This window comes from Strix aluco, chromosome 1 (assembly GCF_031877795.1).
Source record: "Strix aluco isolate bStrAlu1 chromosome 1, bStrAlu1.hap1, whole genome shotgun sequence".
NCBI classification, from domain to species: Eukaryota; Metazoa; Chordata; class Aves; order Strigiformes; family Strigidae; genus Strix; species Strix aluco.
The window spans coordinates 150,615,427-150,622,499 of NC_133931.1; the positions used below are offsets into that span (position 1 = coordinate 150,615,427).

Sequence of the window (7,073 nt, forward strand, 5' to 3'; positions counted from 1 at the left end):
TCACTTTCAATTCCAAGTCGTTTGGAGAAGCTTGGCTTTCCTGTAGGATATCACATCCCAGATGTCATATTATCTAGGTAGAAGTTCAGGGTGCAGTATGATGTACTATAATGTCTGAAGTAGATTGTTTTTTTTAGTGCCTGCTTCCTGTAAACTGTGGTACAAAGAAATTCTATCAAACATCAATTTCTGAACTGCATCTGTAATTGTCCATAGAAGCGTGAGTATTGATGGTTGTTTCAGAGAGACTGCATACACTTTCTAAAAGAGGCTCCAGAACCTGGAAAAGGTGCTTCCTAATCTTGTAGCTGAATCTGGGCAGGTGGAATTCATTGGTTTGTTTTATATACATCCAGTTGCAAGACTGGTATTGTATCCCTTTAGGAAGAGACTAATCTCACATTGTAATCAAGCTCTGATCACTCTCTCTGATTTGATAGCATGTTTAATGCTTCTAATAGATTACATATATCACAATGGGTTAAATTTCAACTTTCACTAACAATGTGGAAGGTTTGAAGAAAATTCACAAAATTTGGATTTCATTAAAAAGGACAGCTCAGTGGACTGTGGGGAGACTGATTTTCTTGGGAAATCCTTGGGATCACAGTGATGGTCTCTGGATCACAAGTAAGCTGGTGTTTGATGGAAGACAGGGTAGTTTATCCTCCTGCCAATACTGATGATAAAGTTGATCCATAAACATTGCCTTGTAAACATCCTGATTCTTTTGTTTGATATGCTTACTCTAAGAAACAAATTTTTGCTTTAATTAAAAGGATGATTCTTCAGTAAATAAATTCTTGCAGGATTTCATAAAATACCCATACTATTCATTGCTGTCTTCCAGGGTGAGCAAGACATTGGACGATTGAGGATCTTTTTCCTTCAGGAATGAACATCATTACTGTGCTAATGACATTGGACTTAATTAATTTTGGAGATACCTTTCTGGTAAAAACATTTTCATGTCCTCATGCTATAAAATCTAGATGGAAAGAACATGATCTAGATGAAAGAACAAATGTGTATATTGAGGAATGAGGAAGTGTATATGAGGGAATGAGGAAAAACTGCTCAGAATGACTGTAATCGGAGGATGCCTAGGAGTTGCTCCGAGACCATTTTGACCCGTCTTAGTAATTGTCACTCTACTGAGAAAGTTCACTGTCCTCGTGAATCAGTGCAGAGAACTAACTTGATAGCGTTTGGAGTAAATACCAAGCCTGCATCTTCACCTTTCCCCATGTGCATAAATACGCTTGTGCTCAGTCAAGCTGTGGTTTACTATAGATAGCTTCCATTTTTAAGGAGCAGCAAGTGACATGATTTGTTGGAGTTTGTGTTTTTGCAGAAGGCCAGACACACTGTTGTAAGCAGGTAAGTAGACAGGCAGCAGGCAGATCTCACAACATGTGCTAAAGTAATGCCATTTGCACTGCAGAGGAATGCAGCAGAAAAAATGATGACACTGAAGTCCTGGGGACAGTACCACTGTAATGGTGGATTTCATTCAGTTGCATATTCTAAACATTTACTTTGTCCTTGAAAATTTCACTAGGATTAAGCTGATCATGTACATAAGTGTACAGCTGGAACAAAAGATATTATATGTACACTAGGTTTGAATCCCTTAACCTAACCATAACTCTCCAGCTATTAATAAAACAAGCATGCCAAAAAAATCTGGTCAGTTTTTCAAATGAAAAGCCAGCTATTATTTTTTCCTTCTGTACGTAACCAGAGTCTCCCTTTAGTCCTGTGGGACCATTGTGCAGTATTTAACTGTGTGATAAAATAACACTGAGTAGAATATAGTATGTAGTGGACTTTATCATTCTTCTCATTACAGGATGTCTACTCTGAACTACCAAAATAAAATGGGTGAGTACAGTCAGAAGGAATTAAGGACAGAAAAATGTTACCTGGAAATGTTACTTCCAATGTGGCTGTCATATCCTATAACCTTTCCACCTGGTGGTGGCTTTGCATGTGACTGTCTCATTTTATTGCATTTTTACTTATGCATTCTTTATTTTAAAGTGTAAAGCCAATAGGATATTTGGTTTTCAATGAAATACCATCTACCTCAGAAGACTGAGTGAAGTATGATATGAAAATGACCCTCAGAACTAAGACAATTCCTGCACTTTGTTTATTTTTTAAGTACTGCAGGCAAGGAAGTTGGCACTGAACACGATCTGGAAACCAGAACTGGGACCTCCAGCAATATTGGTAGATGAACACTTCTTTGCCTGTTTTGCTGCCTAGAAACAGACAAAGGAGCAGTTTAGAGCTGGAACTGGAGCAGTCTGGAAGTTATAACTGTTTAGGACAATCCCCAGTGTTCTTTGCAGGAAATTGTCTTTCTGCTCTGTTTTACAAGTGACTTGTACATGTGGTTTTTTTTAAAGTGGACTGTACTGTTTAGAGCTTAACTTTGGGCTCTCTGCGATGATCTTTAACCTGAGTTCTAAAAGGAATCCTTTTATTCTGTATGATGATAAATTTATCAGATCCTTAGTTTAGCAAAAATTTTTCAAATTATTCCCCCACTGCTCCTGGAAGTCAGTGTGAGGGACGTGCTGCTAGAAGAGCTCTTGTTCTTAGGCAAGTATGAGTGCCATCTGGTAAAAAATAGTGTTATTCTTTAACAGGCATAATCTTTTGCTTTTCAGAAGCAATAAAATGCTACAACAGGGCTGTACTTGATCCACAGGGCTGGATGGCTTGCTTACCTTTTTATGGCAATTTTAGCATTTGTATAACTAGCCATAAAAGTGTGAATGGCAATAGCTGATATGACCAAATGCCTCTCTAAGCTGCTATCCTGTCTCTGACAAACAAATGCAGCGTTATAAAGGAGAGTACAAGAACACAGCAGAAATGTAGTAATATTCAGGATCAGGGACTCCTAGAGCTAAAATGTGGCATCTTTAGATTTAATGACCTCTGATATACTTTAATTTCAATTTATCAACTCTTCCTTTGTGCTTATCTGAAGTCTTAGCATTCATAACATCCTGCTGCAAAGCATTCCACAACTTAACCGCCTAATATGTGAGCCTCCATTTTACTTGCTGTGAACTGTCAGCATCTAGCTTCCTTTGATATCCTGTCCTTTTGTTGAAGAGACGTTGTCTCCAAGCCACTCATGGCTTTATAAACATCTCATATCTTTACTCAGTTGCCTTTTTTGCACTAGACTGAATAGACATTTTGCACTCAGAAGTCTTTCCATACCTTTCATTTAACCCTTTTACCCTGCTCTGTGCTTGGATGAATTGGCTGAGTTATTGCTGGTTTGTGAAGTCACTGCTACTTTACTCCACTGGAGACATGGGGATTTGATCACGTGGGAGAAAAGAGCAGAAAAAAGAACACATGGGCTTGAAAGGTCAGAGTTGTCCAGAGGCAACTATGCAAACACTGCTGCTTCTTTCTCTCTCATATGACACCCTGCGATAAATTTAGGCTCTTCAATAAATCTAAATATAAAAAACAATGTCACAAGAACAGAAGTAAAAAAACTAGCAAAATTAACGTTTAGGTGAGGGTGATATGGGTTGTCAAACACTAAAGGAATATCAAGAGAGTAGTAAGGTTGTGCAGTTGTGAATGTTTTATTAACTTGATCTTGTCTCATTTCATCTTTATGTACCAATCAAGTGGGAAGCGTTCCAGTTTATATAAAAGAACTCAGTAAACCCTTCATTCTTAGGAACGTTGCAAAGGTCATCTTGCCAGATGTTCTAATTTCCTTTCTTTTGTATGAAAACTACTGATTGCCAGAGGAGGAAAACATATTTCCGTAAAAGATGGGGATGTCTTTAAGGATATTTTTTTTTGTGTCCTCTGGTTGAAGTCCCTGCTATTGTCAGTAAATACCAAAAATTGCCACGATGAGGTTTGACTTCAGTAATTACCTCTGTCAAAAGCTAAAGTTTAGAGATCGTGTAGAATGTATAGCCTTAAGTTTTAGAATACTTTTTTCACTGTTAAAGCTGTAGAGGTTTTACTTTTAACATTTCCTGTTTTGAAATACTCAGACTTTTCAATATCTGTAGTAGGACACAAAATTAATCAAATGGAAATATAGCTTATTAGCTCAATGTATGTTCTTCTAGATGGTGCACATGCATTCAGATCAAGACCCTAAAGATATGATGAAGATTTAATTTGCTGGAGAGAGAATGTAATGATGCAGGGGTTGCATGGTAGTGTGCAGATAAGGGCAGTTGAGTTTTCACCATAAGCCTGAGTTTGATCCTGTCACAAATGATCACACAAAAATTGTACTGCGCTCAAAACCTAGCCTTAACAACAAGATAAGCCTGCCTGTTGCTTCTCCCCCCGCCCAGTTTGCTTCTATCTGTGAAGTACATTAACATTTCCAGCAACGTATGCAAGAAGAAACCAGGCTCCCAAGAGACCTAGTTAAAAGCTTTGCTATTCATCATAAGAAAATCAATTATATAGTAGTTTTCTTCTGACCCAGAAAACGATACTGTGCTTTAATAAGGAATGAAGACTGAACTTGCATTTAATACTGAAAAGGGTATACAGATGCAGTGATTTGTTAGACTGGAATGGGTTTAGTCCTAGGACTTAGTTTTGACTGAGCATTTTAATAAGTTGTTTTGTAAGAATGCATTAACTTTATTAATACAGAGCAGTAATTCATCTCTTGCTGGCTTCTGCAATGCAGATATAAAGCTCCCTGTAATGATATTCATGTGATGGCTTCAATCCTCTGAAACTATGAGACTGTCTTTTTTCTTCTACTTGAATCAGGTGGCCACCTAAGGCATCAGACTGTTGGCATGGTAGCTTGCCTGTGTTAGAAAAGGTGGGAAAGTTTTTCCAGTAGCTAATATTGTTCTTCTGGCTCTGCTCCTTAACTTCACTAAGCCCTGCCTAGTTTCTTATACTTTCATTCACCCCATCCATTCTTTCTTTTTATTTAAAACTATTATTCTTGACATGTGATGTAACCCTGTGCGCAAACAAATGTAAGTCCCTTGTATCAGGCAGTATTTTGTATTGGCTTTATTTGGGAGGATCAATGAGTTTGGTGTTACCAAGTAATGGCAGCTGCCCAGTTTTCTACATATATATTTGTTTCCCACTTCTGTCATTGTTTTTTGACAACATGTGGTTGCTGCTGGAACTACCATGAAGCCATGAGATGTCACTGCAGGGTTGAAAACTGAGCCAGTGATATTTGTAAGAAGTTTAAAAAGTCAGTTTTTAAAATGTGTTTTTATAAAGAATTTTCACCTTGCTGATGTGTGAAATATGATTTTCCTAGGGAGTGAAGATTTCTCATCCGTACAGAATTAAGGCATCACTTGTGTACTGTCATCCCATGAATGTGCCACAGGACCATCGTGGTCCAGAAACTTTTATCAGGTATTCTGCAAGTAGGTATGGTTTGAATGATCTATCGGGAAGGGCAGACATTCAGTAGTGCCAGTCCCATACACTGACCAGTGGGCCCCCTACTCCCCAGGTACAGGAGAGAGTAGCAAAACGCGATGGTTTTGATACCTGAAATCAGTTGTTCAACAAAAGGCACAATAAAATAGAAACTGCGCTGCAATAATAATTTAGCCTGCTATAGATAGTGATAGAGCTGACATGCCTTTGGAATGTAAATGATGGCAGATGAGCCTTTATTTGTCTTTTAGGACAATGGAGTGTAAATGGCGATGTGTCAGGCTGATGAAACTAAACATCACCCTTTCAGGTGAGAAGCTTGCCTTACAGCAAAGATTTTTTTTTTTTTTTTGGTTATCTGGTGTCAGATTTATTTTAGAAAACTTTGTAGCTCACTGTAGTGTTGCCAGTTCAAATCTGTATCAGTACTTTTATTGTTTTGTAGGAAATTGGCATTTAGTGAATGGGTTATAGGTCTGCTTCTCCACCTTTGACAGACCAGTATCTTGTGATTTACAGGAAAAAAGGAAGATAGTTTTTCCATTATCCTTTAATTTATCCTCGATTTTATTTATTCCATGAACAGGGTTTATGAAATGAGATGAAACTACAGTAGGAGTTACACTACATGGAGTTTATTAGGCGAGCTTAATGTTGCAACTCTGACTAATAAACTGATGCTCTTGCTGATAGTTTTAAGTTCACGTTAAGGTTGAGCTGTCTAAAACAAAGCAGTTGTGGCAGACTGACAGGCCTTGTCTTCACGTGCATTTGCACTATACGTGGCACATGTACCTGGGCAAAAGCTGCCCTTTGAGGCAGATGTAGAAGTTAGTAAATCACAAAATTTTTACTTTGTTTAGCCTGTTCACATTTGTGCTTATGTGTAAACAGACAATTTCTGTCCAGCTTAAAATTTGTGTGATTTATCACTTCCAGGTGCTGGGTTGATATGTCTTCATCTTGTCCATTGATTAAAAAAAGAAATAATAAAAAATATTATGCATTTAAAGGTATTCTCTGGGGTTAAAGATTCTGATGCATATCCTGAACAGTGTTGGGCAACTATAGTGTCCCTTAAGTAAAATATTAAACTACTTAGCAGAATCCTGAGCAGACTCACCTCATTTGCTGTGACCTATTTTTCATTGCTAAACAACTCCGCAGAAAAAGAGCACAAAAAATTGCTTAAATGTGCTTCCTTAAGTATACGTACTTGTTTGTGTGTCTACCTTGAAAGCTGTTTTCATCTGAGATCTGCCCAGCCTCATGAAAAAACAGGGTGGTGTCAATCAAGTATGAAAAAACTAGACTTGCAGAAGTGCACCTATGTGAATGTGTGGTCACACGAAGGATGTTTTAATCAGAGATAGTGTATATTTGCTGTCATTTAGTCCTTTCTCTCTGCATTCTTAAATTTTTCAAGTGGATTAGCTAGTTTTTCTCATGACCAGCCTTCAGGCTTGTAAATTTAGTGGTAGCTTTGCCCATGGCATGTAAATTTCCAAATTTAAGTTGACAGTGATGACAGCAGTAGTTTTGATGGATTGAGTATGTAGAGAATAAAAGAAGAGTTATGAAGAAGGACAGCTTAAAATCTGGGGCCTGGAATCTGTGTCATGATAGGATTCTTT

At 37.8% G+C, this 7,073-nt stretch overlaps 1 long non-coding RNA gene across 1 annotated transcript; it reads left to right on the forward strand.

The window, feature by feature from the left end:
• Positions 1 to 581: 581 nt before the first annotated feature.
• LOC141929868 (uncharacterized) lies at positions 582 to 5,964 on the forward strand. Its single transcript, XR_012625125.1, has 5 exons — positions 582 to 630; positions 851 to 954; positions 1,853 to 1,884; positions 5,312 to 5,412; positions 5,691 to 5,964. It is a non-coding gene; the product is annotated as an uncharacterized LOC141929868 (long non-coding RNA).
• The last annotated feature ends 1,109 nt before the right edge of the window (positions 5,965 to 7,073 follow it).